Source organism: Salmo salar, chromosome 04 (genome assembly GCF_965601325.2).
Source record: "Salmo salar chromosome 04, fSalSal1, whole genome shotgun sequence".
NCBI lineage: Eukaryota > Metazoa > Chordata > Actinopteri > Salmoniformes > Salmonidae > Salmo > Salmo salar.
In genome coordinates, this window is record NC_138294.1 from 49,765,120 (window position 1) to 49,788,780 (window position 23,661).

General features: G+C 45.7%; 1 long non-coding RNA gene across 1 annotated transcript; it reads right to left on the reverse strand.

The window, feature by feature from the left end:
- Positions 1-5,360: 5,360 nt before the first annotated feature.
- Positions 5,361-20,388, reverse strand: LOC145878555 (uncharacterized). Its single transcript, XR_014391993.1, has 3 exons — positions 20,199-20,388; positions 6,620-6,763; positions 5,361-6,471 (listed from the first exon to the last, which is right to left on the reverse strand). It is a non-coding gene; the product is annotated as an uncharacterized LOC145878555 (long non-coding RNA).
- Positions 20,389-23,661: the final 3,273 nt, after the last annotated feature.

Here is a 23,661-nt window from a genome sequence, read left to right on the forward strand (position 1 = left end):
GTCTCCAACCCTGTTCTTGGAGAGCTACCTTCCTGTAGGTTTTCGCTTTAACCCCAGTTGTAACTAACCTGGTTCAGTTTATCAATCAGCTAATTATTAGAATCAGGTGTGTTGGATTAGGGTTGGAGTGAAAACCTATAGGGCGGTAGCTCACCAGGAACAGGGTTGGAGATCCCTGGCCTATAACCTATAGCAGGGACATTCGACTCTTAGCCTACGAGGTCTGGAGCCTGCTGGTTTTCTGTTCTACCTGATAATTAATTGCACCCACTAAATCAGTCCCTGATTAGAAGGGCACAATGAAAAAACACTGCGGAACGAGTTCACTTTGAGGGCTCTATAGCCTCCCTAGTGAGTGTACTACCTCCTCTGCCAAGATGACAGGGTCTTTATGGCATTTATGCTTGGTCAAGTTCCTGCTCATGCTGTTCGCCCTAAAGTTCCCCCTAAATTGCTAGATTAATGGTAGAAATGGGATAGTCTCTCAGGCTGATATTTGTTACTGTGTCCCTGGCTGCTTTGGGGTTTGTGCGCAGGCCACTTCTAGATAGATGGTAAAGTGTGGCATGGAGTCCTTGTATGTTAGCGTACAATTGCTATATTCTATTATTCCCCCACCAGCTACAGTAAATTCACATAAGTTCACATAAGACTGTGCTGATTGGATAATAGAGAACAAGCCAACACATGTTCTTGTCATTCACTCCACACAAAATGGTTGGATCCCTCTATCACATTATTTACTCACTTTGCATATCTGGGCTTTGGCATTTAAAATCTAACTGCACACCTTGTCTTTCATTTCACTCTCCTGCAGTCATGCTGGTAAGAGCCATGCAATTATCTCCGGGCTTTTTGGTGTTGGCGTTCGCACTGTTCCATAGTGCAGCTCAAGCCACTGTGGTCGAGGACTTCAACCATGTAGAGGGATGCAAGAATTCCTGATATATGGGAACCCCACCATGGGGAATCATTAATGACAAACTGAAGAAGATCTGTCAGCGCTATGCCGACAAGCTACACTTTGTGACCTTGTACGACCCCCAGAAACGCATCCCTGTCTACTCAGCCTACTCCATCAAGACAGAGGGAGAGCGGCGTGTGGACTACTCCTGGATGCATGAACCACAGGTCAGTCAAAATCATTATTGTTGTTTTTGTAAGTCTACTCCTCAAATGTGATGTTATAACTTTATGTTTTCCTATCGGAAAATGTTTGTAATTTCAAGTCCCTATTCTACAGAGACAGGAGTTGAGTTGTTACAGCAGTTAAATGTTTGAAAGAAGCCTTCGCTGAACACTGTAGCTTCTTTCCCTTTGTATCAGAACTCAGGATAAGACGCAGATGCAGACAGATTGGAAACAGGAGACAAAGGGCTGTAGGTTTAATCCTAAACAGATGAAAAGTGGGATGTATGCAGAGGGTACGGGGTGACAGAAGACAAACAGCAGAAGGGCTAAGAATCTTGGAGATGGGGAAAGGGCCGATAAAACGGGGGGAAAGTTTGCGGAACTCCACCCGGAGGGGCAGATCCTGAGTGGACAGCCATACCCTCTGCCCGAGACGATAATGGGGAGCCGAGGTCCGGTGGCAGTCCGCCTGTAGTCAATACCTGGAGATGGTCTTGAGAAGAGACGACCGGGCTCTCTTCCAGGTATGGCAACAGCGGCGGACGAACATCTGGACCGAAGGTATGCTGACCTCTTGCTCCCGGAAGAGCAGGGGCTGATATCCCAGGGAACAAACTAAAGGTGTGTGACCAGTGGCTGAGCAGCGGAGGGTGTTGCGGGCATACTCTACCCACACAAGTTGCCGGCTCCAGGTGGTGGGGTTCGGCGGAGACAAGGCAGCGAAGAGTCATCTCCAAGTCCTGATTGGCTCGCTCCGACTGGCCATTAGACTGGGGGTGGAACCCAGAGGACAGGCTGGCCGACGACCCAATCAGCGTGCAGAACGCCTTCCAGAACCGGAACGAGAACTGAGGATCCCGGTCGGAGACCATGTCCACTGGAAGTCCATGGATCCGGAAGACGTGCTGCACCATGAGCTGGGTCATCTCCTTGGCTGAGGGTAGCTTGGAAAGAGGAATGGAATGGGTGGCTTTGGAAAACCAGTCCACCACGGTAAGGATAACAGTGTTGCCATCAGACGGGTGGAGACCCATGACGAAGTCCAGGAATATTCGTGACCAGGGACGGTGAGGGACAAGAAGTAGTTGAAGGAGGTCAGCCGTAGCTTGCCAAGTAGTCTTATTCTGGGCACACACGGTGGAGGCTGCGACGAACACGGAGACGTCAGGAACCAAGGTGGGCTACCAAAAACGTTGTCGTACAAAAGCCTTGGTCCGACGGGAGCCAGGATGGTAGGCCAGTCGAGAGGAATGAGCCCATTCCCGAACTTGGTTAAGGGCAGAGTCCAGGACAAACATCCGCGAGACAAGCGATAGGGTGGATGGTCTCGGTGTCCGATGGTGTAGCAGCGGGGCTATAGAGGTGTGTCAGCGTGTCCGGCTTCACATTCTTGGAACCCGGGCGGTAGGAGATGGTGAAGTTGAAATTGGTGAATAGCAGGGCCCATCGAGCTTGCCTGGAGTTGAGGCGCTTGGCGGTGCGGAGATATTCTAGGTTCATGTGATCTGTCCACACCACGAATGGGTGTTCCACCCCCTCTAACCAGTGCCTCCACTCCTCCAATGACATATTCACCGTAAGTAGTTCACAGTTACCCATGTCGTAATTCCTTTCCATGGTGTTGAGATAATGGGAGAGGACAGGACAGACCCCACTTCGACGTCTGAAGCGTCGACCCCCACCACAAACCGCCAGGACAGATCCGGATGGATTAGGATAGGGGCGGTAGTGAATTGGTGCTTGAGGTCCACTTAAACAAGACCTTGGGAGAGGTGAGTGCTGAAAGGTGGGAAGCCAGGGTTCTGTAGCGCCGGATTAACTGGCGGTAGAAATGGGCGAACCCCAGGAAGCGTTACAGCTGCTCTCTGGACGTGGGTTGCGGCCAATCCACTACCGCTCTCACCTTTCCAGGATCCATCTGTATGTTGCCTGCAGTTATGATGTATCTAAGGAAGGAGATGGTGGAGCGAAGGAATTCGCATTTCTCCGCTTTGATGAACAGCTGGTTCTCCAGAAGATGCTGGAGGACTTGTCTGACATGGAGGACATGTTCCTGAGCCGAGCGGGAAAAAATGAGAATGTCATCAAGGTAGAAGAACACAAACCGGTTCAACATGTCACGGAGAACGTTGTTAACCAGGGCCTGGAACACAGCAGAAGCATTGGTCAGTCCGAATGGCATCACCAGGTATTCATAGTGTCCGCTAGCCGTGTTAAAGGCATAGTGTCCGCTAGCGTGCGAAAATCCACTGTGTAGTCTGCCACACTACGGGAATCCTGACGTAGTTGGAGCAGCTTATGGAGAATCTAACACTTTACGTACCTCTGCCCCGAACTCCTCCAGACTGAGGCAAACAGTGGATTGTTGCTCCCACACTATCGTAGCCCAGCCAAGAGCCCACACCTGGAGGGGGTGGAGACAAGCACAAAGACAGGTGAAACAGATCAGGGTGTGACACTTTGGTTCAGCCTCATCAGTCTTATCCATATAGTTATTTTGACACATTGCTTACATTTATTCCATTTAATTGGATACTTCGCCCAACATACCATAAACAAAATTCCAATGTTGTGTATGTTTATAACTGTGTAGTATGGTGAAAGGTAGCCCAGTGGTTAAGAGCGTTGGGCCAGTAACCGAAAGGTTGCTGGTTCAAATCCCTGAGCCCACTATGTGAAAAATCTATCTGTGCCCTTGAGCAAGGCACTTAACTCTAATTGGTCCTGTAAGTCACTCTGGAGAAGAGCGTTTGCTAAATGACTAAAATGTAAATGTAGTGTCTACAATCTGTGAGCAATGCACTGATCCTCCTCCCCGCTCTCTCCAGCTGGCAGAGGTTGATGGGAATGGGAATATGCTACTTTTCCTTACCGGCTACCTGCACATGAAGTTTGAGGACAGCCAGGCAGTGCTGGACGACTACTCTGACGTAGTCCTGTATGAACGAGGACACCTGAACCCAGACCAGCACCAGTCTGACCCATACGACCGTGCTGCCACCTACACAATGACCAACGTGGTCCCAGAGATCAATATCGGGCCGTGGCGTGAGCATGAGGAGCGCATCCGCGTTCGCCTCTACAACGCGTTCGCCTCACCGCCTTCATCGTCCCCGGGGTGACCACCACCAGTAACATGGACGTGGACCAGAATCTGCAGATCTTCTATGACAACTGCATCTCCCCCTCTCCCCCTCCTCTGTATCTCCACCACACCATACAAGAGCTCCTCAACCATGCTCACACACGCCTACTCTGTGTGCACAAGTGTTTACAACTATCTCCATAGATCTACTATTATGTGCTTATTATATTGATTAAGCATTTATTTTTAACATAACAATTATAAAGTACTTGAGATGCTTTGGCAAAGCTTTCATTATCGAAGATCTGCTTTGCAAATTACTTCCCTTGTAGCGTAATTGTTCCTCCATTCTCTGTATTTGTAGCATTCTTTATTTATCTGTCCCTTATAAAACAGCTCAGTGACATTCAGACACAATGGTTCAGTGTGTCAGCCATTCATGGAGAGGTGTTATCGGCTCACATTTGGCAAAAGTGGTTGTAAAATGGATACTATCAAAGGTTGTGAAGTTTTGAGCTGTAAAGAGCATCTTCTTTGACTAAAATAAATGAGTTATTTGACTTACAGGTGCCATGTTTTACTGTTTCAACCAGTCACACACAATGTTACAGTATGAAACATAATAATTTAGGGTCACAATTATTAAAACTGTGTAATTACAATTATTGATACATCCATAGACGGGGTGGTTGTTTAGAAACAAAACCAATGCGTGCTCAACTATGTGGCAAAACAGATGGAGCTGGCTTAGACTGTTGACATGAAAACTATATTTTGTCACCAATTTTTTTGATAACATAAATAGATTTGCACAATGAGCACTTGTTGTCTCTCAAATACATTGTTACAGTTGTTGGTTAGCTAGCAAATTTTAGCCATATTAGCATAGACATGGCATGAGTCAAAACACCTCAAAACAAGACATGGTAACAATAACAACATACAACAAGCTGAAAAGAGCCACCTACGATTCCCCACATAGCAGCTTCTTGTCATTGTTGTGCTAGCTATCTGAACTTTCAGAATTATAACATCATATGGCCTTCTTGTCGGCGTCGAAAGGATTAGACCAAGGCGCAGCGTGGATAGTGCTCATTCTTAATTTATTATATGAGAACACTTAAACAAAAAAAACAAACGACCAACAGTTCCGTCAGGTACAGCAACTAAACGGAAAACAAACACCCACAAAACCCAAAGGAAAACAGGCTGCCTAAGTATGGCTTCCAATCAGAGACAACGAAAGACACCTGCCTCTGATTGGAAACCATACTCGGCCACACATGGAAAATGAAACATAGAAACAGAAAACTAGAACCAATTCCCCTAGAAACAAACCAACCCCAAAACACACAAAACAACTGCTCTGCCACGCCCTGACCATTCTACTATGGAAAAATGACCCTTTTCGCTGGTCAGGACATGATACTTCTGCCTCATCGATGCATGTATTTAATTTTTGTGATGTTGTCAGCCAACCCATCTATGCATACCAGTGGAGGCTGCTGAGTTGAAAAATGAGGAGGATGGGAGACCCACGGTATAGGCGTAGACTTCATGGAGACGACAAAGTGTGTTTAAAAAATCGTCAAAGACGAATTATTTTAACCTATAGCATTTAATAAAGACATTTACAGTGCATTTGGAAAGTATTCAGACCCCTTCACTTTTTCTACATTTTGTTACTTTACAGCCTTATTCTAAAATTGATTAAATTGTTTATTTCCCTCATCAATCTACACACACAATAACCCATAATGACAATGCAAAAACAGGTGTTTAGAAATTTTTGCAAATGTATTGACTGAAATGTAAAACTGAAATATCACATTAACCTAAGCATTCAGGCCCTTTACTCAGTACTTTGTTGAAGCCTCTTTGGCAGTGATTACAGCCTTGAGTCTTCTTGGGAATGAAGCTAAAAGTTTGGCACACATGTATTTGGGGAGTTTCTCCCATTCTTCTTTGCAGATCCTCATAAGCTGTCAGGTTGGATGGGGATTGTCACTGCACAGCTATTTTCAGGTCTCTCCAGATAGGTTTGATTGGGTTCAAGTCCAGGCTCTGGCTGGGCCACTCAAGGACATTCAGAGACTTGTCCTGAAGCCACTCATGCGTTGTCTTGGCTGTATTCTTAGGGTCGTTGTCCTGTTGGAAGGTAAACCTTCGCAGGCTCATCATGGATGGATGGTGTTGGAGAAGAGCTCAACTCTTCCACTGAGGGCAGGACAGGATTTGACTGGGAAGACAAAAAACTATAACACAACACAGTTAGACAAAAGAGCTAAGAATGAGTTAGTCCAAGCAAGGAGTAAAATCATTGATGTTTAATAATGTGATTGTGTTTGTGTATATGATTGACTCTACATACAATAATGAGAGAAAATTGACAGGTCTACTCACAGTGCTTGGAGAGGAAACATTCAATGTGCCTGTGGATGAGAGGGCACATGAGACGTGGCTTCAGTTCATGTCAGGCGAGAGTTGACAAAGGTAGTGGAGTGGACTGGTCATCACTTCTTAATCAGGGAACAGGAGGGGACTTAGCTGTAAATACAAATAGAAGATACATTCCACTACAGCAGCGCCATCACTTGGGCAACACGTTTCTCCATGAAGTTAATCTCAGACGTCTCAGAATTCCCAAAGTCAAACACAGACTGCTCATCTCGCCCACTTGACACATCAAAGTAGCCCAAGAAACGTTCCTGAATGAAGCCCTGATCATCCACATACAGTACCTGACGATAACTGACAACTGCAAGCAGACTGGTGGCACCATAGGTCCCAGAGTGGTGTAGAAATATTTTCTCACTGGGGCCCGGCGTTTTTCCTTATTTGGTAACCTAACCAGGAAAACTCTGCACCCTAACGTTTTATACGGGCTATGATGGGACCAGTTTGTCTAATCAGGTCACATGGTTCTAAAAAAATATTGGGGAAAACTCCTGGTCCTGGGGAGGATAAAAACCCTGTCAAACTGCAGCTACCTTATACTTGTTCATATATGAATTATATTTAGACAAGACTACCCAGACACAGAGACAACAACTGATAGACAATAGAACTCACAGGGCTGAGCTTTATGCATGTTTGCATCATGTAGGCCTATGCAACTGTAGGCTTTATTAAAAAAAAATGATTCACAGTCTATGTCATCACCATTATGTTGATTGATTAATTCCAGTTAATAATTTGGGATTGAAAATGTATAGACACTAGCCCAAGTTTGAATATAAACCAAATTTAATGACATTCCCATTTTCTCCTGACACACAAATGGGCTATAAATACATAACGTTACCAAAGGTTTAACGCTGGCCAGATGGACAGGGCACGGAGGCTGTATGCAGCTGCTATTATAATTTTGTAACAATGCTGAGGGCTCCATATAGCTCAGTATAGATCTGCATTGACATGTTGGGGGTGGGAGGTCCTGTATAACACAAACTCCCTTCCTTGACAACTTTCTTCACAACAGCTCTGCGTAGCACAAAAAAGTATATTTGCTCTGACTTCTGCAGAGGCCGCATCGCAGTAAATGCTGTACAACCACTGCAGCTTGACCATGCAGAGCTTTTAAGTAAAAGCCAACTCTTGCCTATAAACTGCTTGTGACCCTGTTTCTTCTTAAAGGCTCTGCATGGACAATCCAATGCAGCCACACAGATGTCGGGGCTTTCATACCTCTAGTTCTTAGTGGAGCAGAGCTATTTAGTGGGGCTCACGAGTGGCACAGCGGTCTAAGGCACTGCATCTCAGTGCTAGAGGTGTCACCACAGACCCTGGTTTGATTCCAGCCTGTATCACAACCGGCTGTGATTGGGAGTCCCATAGGGCGGCGCACAATTGGCCCAGCGTTGTCCGGGTTAGGGTTTGGCCGGGGTAGGCCGTCATTGTAAAGAAGAATTTGTTCTTAACTGACTTGCCTAGTTAAATAAAGGTTAAATAAAATAAATAAATAAAGTTGTCAAGGAAGTGAGTTTGTGTTTATACAGGACGTACCACCCCCACCTACCATCAACCAATCATGTCAATGCAAAGCTATATGGATCCCTCCACATTGTTACTAAATTTGAGAGGCACACAGCAATGCAGCAATACAGAGTTTGATTTGGCCTCTGCATGCCTCTGGAGGCGCCACAATTGTGTCACACCCTCCATACGAAACCTCCAACCACATTTTCGGATCAAGCATAAATGGGCTTTTATCTTCTCGCTGTGTTTCAGTTTGAATACACAGATGTTCATCCATTACATGATCAATGCAGCTTTTTCCAAGAAGCTTGAATCTGATGTGGGCAATGAAAGGGGTTCTTCAACAAAAAATCCACTACATTATTGTTAGCATTAGCTTGCCATTCTAGTCGAGAAAACGGCACTCTGGTAGCTAGCTAACGTTAGCACTTGCTACTAAAGTTAGCAAGGCAAACTGAAATAAATTGGATTAACTGAAGTTCTAAAACCAAGAAAACTAAATATAATTTACTTCCTCCATCTCCTGTAGTTTGAAGAAACTAATTTGAATGTAATAATATCCCAAAAATGCTCAACTATCACTCTTCCCTCTCAATCTCTATCCAATATGTCACCAACTCACCAAGCTTCTCAACACATAGAAACCTCCAAATGCTGTGTGGCACAAGCCCAATACACCACACTAGGATCATTCTCTGATCCTAATCCTATGATTGGATGGACAACATGTCAGTTCATATTGTAAAAGCTTTGATTGGTTGGAGGACGTCCTCCAGAAGTGGTCATAATTACCATGTAGGTCTATGGAAGGGGATAAGGCCTACAAGCCTCCTAGGTTTTTTATTGACGTCAATAGCTGTCCTCCGACTACACCATTGTGCTAGCCTAGAGTGTGTTGTTGAGACTACTGTAGACCTTCATTGCAAAACAGTGTGTTTTACTCAGGTATTTGGTTACGTGAATATATTTAGTATAGTTTTATCTAAAAATGAGAACGTTTTTAATGTTTAATTTTTATTTTTTTTATTCTGAGGAGTCTCCACTGATGCTTACATGTTCTGATTTAGAGTGACCATTCTCCTATCACAGTAGCTTTTATCATCTCTCTTGGGTAATTATTTATAACCTGTTCAGGTTATTGATAGTTAGTTAGCATTAGAGTACAGGTACTTTATGTAGAGATACAGAAATTGCTGTTTGAACAGGTCGTATGGTTTCCGTTTACTCTATGAACTAATCCAAAACCACAGTTTCCTCAGAGAAGGTCCCGCACACTTTTAGAACTGGTGTTTGTCCTGACCATGTGACCTAACCAGGAGAAACTCCTAGCCCTAATTTATGCCTCATAATTAATTTCCCTCTCAGATGACTTTGACTGACATAAAGTCATCCCTCAAAATGTCCCCATAACGCAGAACACGTTGAGCTGTGGTCATTAAACAACGTGTTTGACATGTGCAAGGTCAAATTTGAATGAATGGTGTGTTAGTGTGTGCGGTACGACAATTATTGTATAAAACTTCTGGTAAACTACAGCCACTCGTATCTGATGATGAGGAAGGACTATTTATTAGGCTGCCTACTGTTCTCAGTGCAATTATACATGAGCATTTGAACATGTGACTCATGATGTGGGAATGACAAGAACTGTGAGTATCAAGGTTACAGGTGATTCCTGGCCAATCATACATAACACTGATTTGCATAGGGGGGAGTCATGAATACGTTTAGTGAAGGAAATGCTGTAATGCTGACATACTGCTGAATGGTGCTGACACAGAATTAGCGACAGACGAGTGTGAAAGTACCAGAGCCGTATTAAATACGGGGCTATTTCTTTAGACCTAGCATGGGATCTATATGGTGGCAGCCTTGGAGTGCTGCTGTGTGCATTTTCCTCTGGGTGCTCTGGGCCTGGTGTGGTGTAGGACTTTAACCATGTGGAGCACTGTAATGACTCTCTACATGCTCAACCCACCACGGGGCTACCTGGGGGGCAGCAACCTGAAGAAGATATGCCAGCGCCTGGAGGACAATCCCTGATTTGTCACCCTCTATGACTCCCGCAGACACATGCCCCTCTAATCTGCCTACTCCTTCAAATGGTCTGACGGGGAGAAATGCAAGGATCAGCCCTGAGGTGAGTTAAGGTCTGGGGACCACACACACACACACTATGAAAATTCACATTTCTACAACTTAAACTGTGTTCTTATATGAAGAAGACTATTCTGGTCCCTTAGAAATGGACTTATATATAAACTAAAGCTCACTGTCTTGATCAGAGAATGTGTGAGCCTTTGTTTCGCCCACACATTCCATAACTCACTATCTTCCTTTAGTAATAGCATGAATCACCGCAGTAAATATAGAGATCTTTAATTTCACCTAATTACAACAGTAGGTTATAATTTAAAAGATAGCTAGTAGATTGGTAGAGAGTCGGGCACTGCTTTCCCGCAGTTCTGCTAACGACGGCAAGAGCAGGTGTTCGGATACAGATTGTAAGTTGCTCTGGTAAGCAGGTGCATGGGGTTTCTCGGCTAGTGATTCCAAACAGATGGGAATTAAATCAAGAAGCCCTTTTGTTAAAGAAACAGAAAATTTCACACAGTATACAGTCTGATAAATAAAATCTTTGGCTTTGGAAAAAAAAAGATTACTGAAACACTGAGTTTTCATCATTCCTGAAATGTTCATCTGCATACCCTGTACAAAACAATCTGTATCAATAGGCACCTGCCTCGCCGATAATCAAATTGATGACCCTCTCTCTCTCTCTCTCTCTCTCTCTCTCTCTCTCCCTCTCTCTGCCAAACTCTCTATGCCTCTCTTCCTCTCTCTAGTTCTCTCTCTGCCTCTCTTCCTCCCTCTAGCTGGCCTCCAGTAAAACCAGTAGTAATATGGAGCCCTTCCCCCAGTCTGCCTAGATGCACATGCATCTCATGGACAGTCAGGCGGTGCTGGATGACTTTGCAGATGTGACCCAGAACAAGAGAGGCCACCTGAACCCAGACCAGCACCAGACTGAGCCCTTGGAAAAGGCAGCCACCTACACCCTGACCAACGTAGTGCCTTAGATCCGAGAGTTCAACACCGGCCCCTGGGCCCAACACGAGGACCGCATCAGACAAGGCCTCAATAACTACTGCCGTGGCAACGCCTATGTCAACACAGAAGTCACCTCGGCTGGGAACATGATCCGACGGGACAACCAGGACTGTGTGGGCATACCAGAGTACATGTGTACGGCCTACTGCTGTCCAGACTATTACCACAATGCCCCCTACCTAGAGCTCTACCGCCTCCCCGTGACTATCAAGACCCTAGAGAAGTTTCTGAAGGGACGGATGGACGTGGACAAGAACTACCAGATATTCTACAATGAAAGTGTGCCTGATGACATGTAGCCATACTAGAAAATATTTTGTCTCTAGCTAAATGATGAAAGACATAAAAGCAAGGTTGTAGTATTGTGGTGTGGATGCATTTATTCATACATACACTAGAGGGCGCTTCTGTCAAACATCTGTGGTCAAATGTTTCTTAATGTTTCTTTAATCTGCTTTGAAGCGACCTTTTTAAGGTTATGTGATTGTGAAGAAACTCAAAAGACTGATGCAACAATGTAATTTCATTTGTGTTGATTGACAAAGAGCCGGGAGGGAGAATCGTGCTGTGCTTGGTGTAACATTCATCTATTACATCCAGGGAGAATGACTGCACCTCACAAGTTGACCGACCGCGGTACTGCAGGTATTATTTCCAGAAAACAGGATACCCATTATACAGAATTGGGAAATGGCGATCTCCACGGTCAATATTCATGGTATACAGTGCATTCGGAAAGTATTCAGACCCATTGACTTTTTCCATATTTTGTAATGTTACAGCCATATTCTAAAATGGATTAAATAAATAAAAAATCCTCATCAAATCTACACACAATACCTCATAATGACAGAAATATCTTATTTACATAAATATTCAGACCCCTTGCTATAAGACTCGAAATTGAGATCAGGTGCATCCTGTTTCCACTGATCATCTTTGAGATGTTTCTACAACTTGAGTGGAGTCCACCTGTGGTAAATTCAATTGATTGGACATGACTTGGAAAGGCACAGACCTGTCTATAGAAAGTCCCACATTTGATAGTGCATGTCACAGCAAAAACAAAGCCATGAGGTCGAACGAATTGTCCGTAGAGCTCAGAGACAGGATTGTGTTGAGGCACAGATCTGGGCAAGGGCACCAACAAATGTCTGCAGCATTGAAGGTCCCCAAGAACACAGTGGCCTCCATCTTTCTTAAATGGAATAAGTTTGGAAACACCAAAACACGTCCTAGAGCTGGTCGCCCGGCCAAACTGAGCAATTGGGGGAGAAGGGCCTTGTTCAGGGAGGTGACCAAGAACCCGATGGTCACTCTGAGAGATCCAGAGTTCCTCTCTGGAGATGGGAGAACCTTCCAGAAGGACAACCATCTCTGCAGCACTCCACCAATGACCAGACAGAAGCCAGTAAAAGGCACATGGCAGCCCTCTTGGAGTTTGCTTAAAGGCATCTAAAGGATTGTCAGACCATGAGAAACAAGATTCTCTTGTCTGATGAAACCAAGATTGAACTCTTTGGCCTGAATGACGAGCATCAAGTCTGGAGGAAACCTGACATTATCCCTACGGATAAGCATGGTGGTGGCAACATCATGCTGTGGGGATGTTTTTCAGCGGCAGGGACTGAGAGACTAGTCAGGATCGAGGGAATGATGAACAGAGCAAAGTACGGAGAGATCCTTGATGAAAACCTGCTCCAGAGCGCTCAAGACCTCAGACTGGGGCGAAGGTTCACCTTCCAACAGGTCAACGACCCTAAGCATACAGCCAAGACAACGCAGGAGCGGCTTCAGGACAAGTCTCTGAATGTCCTTAAGTGGCCAAGCCAGAGCCCAGACCTGAACCCGATCAAACATATCTGGAGAGACCTGAAAATAGCTTTGCCACGACGCTCCTCATCCACCCTGACAGAGCTTGAGAGGATCTGCAGAGAAGAACGGGAGAAACTCCCCAAATACAGGTGTGCCGAGCTTGTAGCATCATACCCAAGAAGACTCCAGGCTGTAATCGCTGTCAAAGGTGCTTCAACAAAGGGCCTGAATACTTATGCAGATGTCAAATTTCGTTTTTTTAACTTAACAAAATGTGGAAAAAATCAAGGGGTCTGAATACTTTCTGAATGCACTGTATAAAAATAAAAAAAATCAGCAAACACAATCATGGTACCACAATCATTGCTTCAATTTCACCAGATGTTTTTCACCAGATGTATGTCCTTGAACCGATTACTTTAAAATTCCTCAGCCTGCAGTACCTCGTCAGCCTTCAACTTGAGAAACTCAATGAGAGGGCACAATACTTAGCTACCCTGCAACGTCACCTCCTAGAGTAGCTCAAATTGTGTATCTAATGTTTCCAAAAACTCCTCCATGTAGCAAGATGTGTAACGGCTGTCTGAGGAAGCGAACCAAAATGCGGCGGAGTTAGGGTTCGTCATATTTTAATCAACGGAACACTATACAATTTAACAAAACAAGAAAACTGACAGCCAACACAGTCCTGTCAGGTGCAACCACTATGACAAGAACAATTACCCACGAAACACAAAGGAAACGTAGGCAACTTATGTGTGACTCCCAATCAACCACAACCCTCTACAGCTGTGCCTGATTGGAAGTCACACGGCCAAAATCAACGAAACAATCAAAAACACACACCCTTCTGCCACGTCCTGACCCAACTACACCCTCTACTGGTCAGGACGTGACAGTACACCCCCCCCCTCAAAGGTGCATACCCCGAAATGCACCTACACAAAACACAGAAAAAAACAAAACAAAACGACAACAAAAAAATCCCCTAAACAAAAAGGGAGGGAAGGGAGGGTGGCTGCCGTCAACGACGGCACAGTGCTACACCCTCCCTCCCCCAACCCACCTATCCTGGAGGTGGCTCAGGTGCGGGACGTAAACCTTGCTCCACCTTCGGCGTCGTCCACTTTGGTGGCGCTGATAGCTGCGCCGGGCAGACGGGCTACTCGAGCTGACCCTGGCAGACAGGCCACTCGCGCTGGGCCAGAGGACAGGCGGGCCACTCGGGCTGGGCCGGAGGACAGTCGGGCCACTCGGGCTGGGCCGGAGGACAGTCGGGCCACTCGGGCTAGGCCGGAGGACAGGCGGGCCACTCGGGCTGGGCCGGAGGACAGGCGGGCCACTCTGGCAGATCCGACACGACGGGCCACTCTGGCGGGCCACTCTGGCAGACCAGGCACGATGGGCCACTCTGGCAGATCCGGCTCAGGATTCACCAGGCTGGGGAGACAAGAAGGAGGCCTGGCTCTGGGCGCAGGCCCTGGACTCACCAGTCTGGGAAGACCCGCTGGAGGCCTGGTTTGAGGAGGTGGCACAGGAGAGACCAGGGTGGAGAGACCCACTGGAGGACTGGTCCGTGGAGGAGGCACGGGTTTGACCAGGATGGGGAGACCCACTGGAGGAGACCCACTGGAGGACTGGTCCGTGGAGAAGGCACGGGTTTGACCAGGATGGGAAGACATGCAGGAGGCCTGGTTCTGGGTGTAGGCACAGGACGTGCAGGGCTGGGAAGACATGCAGGAGGCCTGTTTCTGGGCGCAGGCACAGTCTTTACCAGACAACCAGCACGCACCTCAGGACGAGTATGGAGAGCTGCCTCAGGTGACATCATTCCCACGACACGCTCATTAGGGCGAATGCCGTACTTTATGCACCACACTAGCAGCTCTCTCATCTCTCTCTCCTTTAATTTACCCATTAACTCTGTCACAGTCTCTGCCTCGTACCCCTCGCTCACCTCCCATGTCAGCCCGACTGGCTCTGGTTCCGACCTCCGCTCCACCGACTGTCCCGTGTGCCCCCCCCAAAATGTTTTTATTGGGGCTGCCTCGTTGCGCTCTCTCTCCTCGTAATAGCGCCTCTCCGCTCTCGCCGCTTCAATCTCCCACTGCGGGAGGCGATAATCCCCAGCCTGAGTCCATGGTCCCTCTCCGTCCAGGATTTGTTCCCAAGTCCATTGGTCCATCACGCTGTACTCCTGCTGCTCCTTCCTCTTCCGCCGCTTGGTCCTGGTTTGGTGGGTAATTCTGTAACAGCTGTCTGAGGAAGTGGACCAAAATGTGGCGGAGTTAGGGTTCGTCATATTTTAATCAACGGAACACTATACAATTTAACAAAACAAGAAAACTGACAGCCAACACAGTCCTGTCAGGTGCAACCACTATGACAAGAACAATTACCCACGAAACACAAAGGAAACGTAGGCAACTTATGTGTGACTCCCAATCAACCACAACCCTCTACAGCTGTGCCTGATTGGAAGTCACACGGCCAAAATCAACGAAACAATCAAAAACACACACCCTTCTGCCACGTCCTGACCCAACTACACCCTCTACTGGTCAGGACGTGACAAGATGGTGCAACAATGAGATGACGTCATCGATGACTTCATCAAACATTTTTTTACAGTGATTACATCAGAGTAAACTTAATATTAAAATTGGGGTTCTAGACAATGCTGTAATGCCGCATTACATCACTGCTGAAACATTACGCCTTGAGCCGCTGGCTGTGACAGAAAACCAGAACCATTAGGAATGTAGGTCAGAGGACCGGATGGGGTTAAATGCATCCCATTGGCAGAATTGACCAGTCATAAAAGGCTTTTAGATGCATCTGTCTCTTCTTTTCATTGCTAAAGCACAGCTGAGTGGTTCCTCTGTCCTTGTTGGCACGTCTTTTTTGGTCTATACAAATCCCTGCAGCTATATTTATAGATCTGTATTTCTAGAACTGCAGGTAGCGGGAGGTAGTCTAGTGGTTAGAGTGTTGGGTCAGTAATTGAAAGGTTGCTAGGTCAAATCCCAGAGCTGACAAGTTAAAAATCTATCGTTCTGCCCCTGAACAAGGCAGTTAACCCACTGTTCCTAGGCTGTCATTGTAAAAAAGAATTTCTTCTTAACTGACTTGCCTAGTTAAATAAAAAAACTGCAAGTCATCCCAAACAGCACAGACTATAGACTACACATCCCTTGTATACCTGCATATGTATAAACTCCTTGTGTAGGCCTGTCTGTGCTAAATTATGTTCCACACATATAAAACAACTGAGAAAATATCTTTAGCTCAATAATAAATTAGGTCTTTGAATCAATGTTCATTCAAACCACAGGGCTGGTAACCTCGGGGGCACCCAGATAGCATATGATAGGAAAATGTGTAGAATTGCAAGAAATGTGTTTCAAAACTGCTAAATATTTAGCTCAGCCTCATGGCAAATTGTGAACAAAAGCAGACGATAAAACAGCAAATAAAGATCTCTGCCTCATGACAAAGATATGTAGATTAGCATTACTAAACAGCACAGTTTTCTTTCTGCACCATGGCACAATGTGTTGAAATGCAGTAAGTTAGCTGATTCCCCCACTCCAAAAAAAAAACAAAGTCGGTGCCCTGTGGCCCCAAATGCAGTAGCCCAGTACTGGTTACCGAGAAGGCCTACATCAATGCCATCTCATTTAGAAAAGACCGCTGAACAATGACAGCCTCTGTTTGCAGGCTCAGAATACAGTGGTGAGATAAATCCACAAGTGCATAGTAGTTTGCCAAAACACGACCCGGTTAACCTGTAATGAAAGTATTCCCCCATAGTTCTCCTCGCCTGGGCATGTTCAGTACAAAAACTTTTTGGGGAACGGTGCAGATGGAAATCCATGAATGTAACTGACATGAGTCCTTTGAATCAGTGAGGCATGTTTGTTCTACGTAATACATTTGTATCTAAACATACACCAACGTTGTGTCAGTGTCCGTCCTCTTGCTGAACGCGGCCCTGGTTCCCAGCGTCCCTCGTACCCAAATTGTCCCTACCTATGTGAAGCTTGCCACAATAACGATTAGCCACGATAGTGGAATTTGAAGTTTGCCTATAAAATAAAAATCCCTCATTGAAAGTGATGCAAATTGATACAAATAGCGGAATCATGCCATATTTGGCCTAGATAATGATAAACAGGTTTGGAACATTTTTACATAATTCAAGATTAAATACAATATTAATTAGTTTGACAATAAACAGGAAAATCTGTTAAAGTCCCGCTATGGATGTATCAGACAGAATAATTGCGTTGGGGGCATACTTATATGCACTGTACAGCCTTCCCTATGGACTGCACCCATGAAATGGGGTATCAGGCTACTCAGTGAAACCGACAGAACACAATTCTCAAGAGTTTGACCCCAATGCAATTCTGCAGTCTGATTCATCCATAGCGTGAATGAGAGATTAGCTCCCCTAAATGTAACAAAGAACAAACTTTGGGGGGTGTCTCTAAATAATGATAATTTAACTATTCTTCTAGTTGTTTAAAATGCTGTGGTAAATATGAAAATAAAAGCCTACAAATGAAACGAATATCCCCACCTCTATGTCATGTTTTAAACTGTGTATTTCTACATAGCTGCACGGTCTAGCTGTCCACTAAGGGTTCACTAACTGTCCACTAATGCCTCCCTGCCCGTTCAACATTTCCTCATCTCCCACCCTTTCTAATGCAATTATCCCTGATGCGTTACCCTCGTTTTCCCCTGCCCCACCACAAAGTTTCTCCCTGCAGGCAGTCACTGAGTCCGAGGTGCTAAAGGAGCTCCTTAAACTTAACCCCCAAAAAACATCTGGATCAGATGGTTTAGACCCTTTCTTCTTTAAGGTTGCTGCCCCTATCATCGCCAAGCCTATTTCCAACATTTTCAACCTGTCTCTCCTTTCTGGGGAGGTTCCCATTGCTTGGAAGACAGCCACAGTTCGTCCTTTATTTAAAGGGGGAGATCAAGCTGATCCTAACTGTTATAGGCCGATTTCTATTTTGCCCTGTTTATCAAAAGTGTTGGAAAAACTTGTCAATAATCAACTGACTAGCTTTCTTGATGTCTATAGTATTCTCTTGGGTATGTAATCTGGATTCCGTTCAGGTTATGGATGTGTCACTGCAACCTTAAAGGTCCTCAATGATGTCACCATTGCCCTTGATTCTAAGCAATACTGTCCTGCTATTTTTATTGACTTGGCCAAAGCTTTTGATACGGTAGACCATTCCAATCTTGTGGGTCGGCTAAGTACTATTGGTGTCTATGAGGGGTCTTCGGCCTGATTTGCTAACTACCTCTCTCAAAGTGTGCATTGTATAATGTCATAGAATCTTCTGTCTCAGCCACTGCCTGTCACCATGGGAGTACTTCAAGGCTCAATCCTAGACCCCACGCTCTTCTCAATTTACATCAACAACATAGCTCAGGCAGTAGGAAGCTCTCTCATCCATTTATATGCAGATGATAGTCTTATACTCAGCTGGCCCCTCCCCGGATTTTGTGTTAAATGCTCTACAACAAAGCTTTCTTCGTGTCCAACAAGCATTCTCCAACCTTAACCTTGTTCTGAACACCTCCAAAACAAAGGTCATGTGGTTTGGTAAGAAGAATGCCCCTCTTCCCACAGGTGTTATTACTACCTCTGAGGGTTTAGAGCTTGAGGTAGTCACCTCATACAAGTACTTGGGAGTATGGCTAGACGGTGCACTGTCCTTCTCTCAGCACATATCAAAGCTGCAGGCTAAAGTTAAATCTAGACCTGGTTTCCTCTATCGTAATCGCTTCTCTTTCACCCCAGCTGCCAAACTAACCCTGATTCAGTTGACCATCCTACCCATGCTAGATTACGGAGACATAATTTATAGATCGACAGGTAAGGGTGCTCTGGAGCGGCTAGATGTTCTTTACCATTTGGCCATCAGATTTGCCACCAATGCTCCTTATAGGACACATCACTGCACTCTATACTCCTCTGTAAACTGGTCATCTCTATGTAACCGTCCTCACTCCCCCCTGAAATATCTACTGCAGCCCTCATCCTCCACATACAACACGCGTTCTGCCAGTCTCATTCTGTTAAAGGTCCCCAAAGCACACACATCCCTGGGTCGCTCCTCTTTTCAGTTCGCTGCAGCTAGCGACTGGAACAAGCTGCAACAAACACTCAAACTGGACAGTTTTATCTCAATCTCTTCATTCAAAGACTCCATCATGGACACTCTTACTGACAGTTGTGGCTTCTTTCTGTGATGTATTATTGTCTCTACCTTCTTGCCCTTTGTGCTGTTGTCTGTGCCCAATAATGTTTGTACCATGTTTTGTGCTACTACCATGTTGTGTTGCTACCATGTTGTTGTTATGTTGTGTTGCTATCATGCTGTGATGTCATGTGTTGCTGCCTTGCTATGTTGTTGTCTTAGGTCTCTCTTTATGTCGTGTTGTGTTGTCTCTCTTGTTGTGATGTGTGTTTTGTCCTATCATTATATTGTATTTATGTTTTATTTTTAATCCCAGGCCCCCGTCCCCGCAGGAGGCCTTTTGCCTTTTGGTAGGCCGTCATTGTAAATAAGAATTTGTTCTTAAATGACTTTCCTAGTTTAATAAAGGCTAAATAAAAATACAAAATAAATAAAATGGTATTGTAGAATTCTAGTGGCGCTGTTTACTCAGTAGTGCTGAATTTCAGCCTCAGCTGAGCTTCTTTAAATCAATCAAATGTATTTATAAAGCCCTTCTTACATCAGCTGATGTCACAAAGTGCTGTACAGAAACCCAGCCTAAAACCCCAAACAGCAAGCAATGCAGGTGTAGAAGCGTGGTGCTAGGAAAAACTCCCTAGAAAGGCCAGAACCTAGGAAGAAACCTAGAGAGGAACCAGGCTATGAGGGGTGGCCAGTCCTCATCTAGCTGTGCCGGGTGGAGATTATAACAGAACATGGCCAAGACATTAAAATGTTCATAGATGACCAGCAGGATCAAATAATAATAATCACAGTGGTTGTAGAGGGTGCAACAGGTCAGCACCTCAGGAGTAAATGAGTATATCTACCGCTCCTGCTGTCTCTAGAGAGTTGAAAACAGCAGGTCTGGGACAGGTAGCACGTCCGGTGAACAGGTCAGGATTCCATAGCCGCAGGCAGAACAGTTGGAACTGGAGCAGCAGCACGACCAGGGGGACTGGGGACAGCAAGGAGTCATCAGGCCAGGTAGTCCTGAGGCATGGTCCTAGGGCTCAGGTCCTCTGAGAGAGAGAAAGAAAGTAAGAGGGAAAAAAGAGAGAGAATTAGAGAGAGCATACTTAAATTCACACAGGACACTGGATAAGACAGGAGAAATACTTCAGATATAACAGACTGACCCTAGCCCCCCGACACATAAACCAGGCTACCCTGCGCCTGCTCTACGCACGGCAGCCATCAGGCCTCTGCACAGTCCAGTTCGCCCTGTGCCAGCACTCCGCCCGTGCAGGGCTACTGTGACTACCCAGCCAGGACGGGTGGTGCAGGCTGTGCGCTCCAGACCTCCAGTGCTGGTTCATGGCCCGGTGTATCCAGTTCCTGCTCCTCGTACTAGCCTCAAGGTGCGTGTCCCTAGTCTGGCGTCTCCAAAGCCAGCACCACGCACCAGGCCTCCAGTGCGTCAGCCCAGTCCAGTACGTCCTGTTCCCGCTCCTCGCACTAGCCTTGGGGTGCGTGTCCCCAGTCTGGTACCTCCAGTACCAGCCCCACGCACCAGGCCTCCAATGCGTCAGCCCAGTCCAGTACGTCCTGCTCCTGCTCCTCGCACTAGCCCTGTGGTGCGCGTAAATAGTCTGGCGTCTCCAAAGCCAGCCCCACGCATCAGGCTTTCAGTGTGCAGTCCCCGTCCAAAGCTTCCGACGACAGTACCCCGTCCAGAGCTTCCGACGACAGTACCCCGTCCAGAGCTTCCGGTGACAGTTCCCTGTCCAGTGCTTCCGGCGACGGCCTACAGTCCGGAACCGAGAGAGACGGCCTACAGTCTGGAACCGAGAGAGACGGCCTACAGTCCGGAACCGAGAGAGTCGCCCTACAGTCCGGAACCGAGAGAGTCGCCCTACAGTCCGGAACCGGCGCAACCAGAGTCGCCCTCCAGTCCGGAGCTCCCAGAGTCACCCGCCAGTCCGAGGTCTCCAGGGATGCGCATCAACCCGAGGTCTCCAGCAACGCGCCTTAGCCCTGAGCCTTCAGCGGGGGTGGACAGGTTAGGTTGGGGACTAAGGCCGGAGCCTGAGCCTAAGGCCGGAGGATTGGGGAGGGGGGGGGGGGGGGGGGTGTAGCACAAGAACCGTCAGTGACGGTGGCCACCCTCCCTTCCCTCCCTTTAGTTTGGGTTAATTTTGGTGTTTTTTATGTTTAGGTGCATCCGGGGTCTGTACCTTTTGGGGGGGGGGGGGGGGGGGGGGGATAGGGGGTACTGTCACGTCCTGACCAGTATAAGGGGTTATTTGTTATTGTAGTTTGGTCAGGACGTGGCAGGGGTGTGTTTGTTTTGTGTTTTTGGATAGTGTTCTATGTTTTGTATTTCTATGTTCTATTTTCTAGTTATTCTATTTCTATGTTTATTGTTTTGACCTTCAATTGGAGGCAGCTGTTCTTCGTTGCCTCTAATTGAAGGTCCTATTTAGTAGGGGTGTTTGTCTATGGGTTTTGTGGGTAGTTGTTTCTTGTTTAGCTGTGTGCCTGACAGGACTGTTTTCGTTGTTGTTTTTGTTCAGTGTTCATTTATTTAATAAAGAAGAAAATGAGCATTCACATCCCCGCTGCATTTTGGTCCAATCACTACGACGCCCGTGACAATCAGTTGGTTTATCATCGTTGCTTTTGTCAGGTCAGTCAGTTGTTTAGAGAACTCATTGCTTTGTTTTTCAGGTGTGCGCAGGTATTGGAGTTCTCCTTGCTGTCTGTGGCCAGAAGAGTAGAACATTTATTTAGCTTTATTATTTTCTATCATTATTTGTTGTCTTCCCTGGAACAGTTGATGATGGTCGACAATATCATTAGACAACTAGCCTATAGCTAGACACCAATATGCATCTAATTAAATACATTTCCTCGGCTGAAAGGGTAGGCTACCGGCAGTGTTTTATGCCTAGTGGAGGGTAAATGCAAGTAAACGCAGTTTACCCTCCTTTTTTTCAGAAAAATGCATTGAAAGTATAGGGAGCGTTACTTTTTTTAATCGCGACCGGCAATCAGAGTTTACCCAAACAATTTTTTAATTTAATATATATATATTTTTTTTACCACTACATCACTGGCTACTGATAGGTCTATTTGATGTTCATGGTAATACACAATAGCCTATACAAGTAAATGAACTGTGTGTTAGGGTGACCATCACGTTTTTCCCATTTCAGGTGTCCCGACTTTTCAGGCTACAAATAAGGTCAATTTGTCAGCAAGATGCATCAATGAATGTAGACCTAATCAATGGCAATCACCGAATGTCATTCGACTCACTTTTTGGTGTTTTGTAAACAGATGTTGATTTCCATTCATCAAATGGTGCAAGTATACATGCAGTTTGGATGCTGGAATTATTTTGGAGTACACAAACATGCCTACTTTTTGAAGTGATTTGTTTGACAATCATGACTGGTTGTGTTCATGCCAAAAAGGTCATACATTTTACCATTAAATTATGTCTTTGTTATTAGGCCCATAACTTTCTTTTTTAAGAGACCCCTGAATGTCACGGTGTAATTCACACTCTGACTGGATCGCCCTGCCTCCCGCCTGTGTAACAGAGTCCTAGCTTAAAAATGGTCCAATATAAGTATAAAGAGGGGTTCCGATGGAATCTAGGAATGGCAACATGCAGGAACGCCCCGAATTGCTGGCCGCAATTGCCCCCTTCTCGAGATGGAGAACAACAGATGCCGGTGACCCAGTGGCATGTATTCATGGATGCCAAGGGAAGCCAGACTTCCACAAAAAATTTACCAAGAAAAAAAGAAAAAAAGACCATTACTAAATAATTAATATTTTGTCTCTCAGAGGTTTCATTATTTTACTTAATTTTGCAAGAGGCTGAATGTCTATCTGATGCTGTCTGGTCAAAAGGAGTATGATATTGTTGCTTCCCTTTGCATTGAATGCAAGGGGAGCCAGCGAGCAGTTGGCCTCCCTTGATATTTAAAAAAAAAATACAATAATATCCAAACAGCGATGAGCTAAACTGAGTCAGCTAAACTGTGAACAGGTCCTGGCACACCAAAAACAAAAGTGTCAAGGGAAGCCAGTTTGGATTTGGCTTCACACCAATCACACCACATCAAGCCAAATGTAATTGACAGGATTTTTTTTTAAATTGTTGCATCTTGTTGTGTTGTCCTCCAGTGACTAGCTAGCTAGCTAAAATTGTCCCTTTTTTAAATTAGCCAAGTTGGACTGAGGGATTTGGACTTGTGGTTTTGCTTAATTATCCGTACTGGCCAATGATTATGATGTTAATTTTGATCCAACCATAAATTCATACATTGTGCCTCTGGC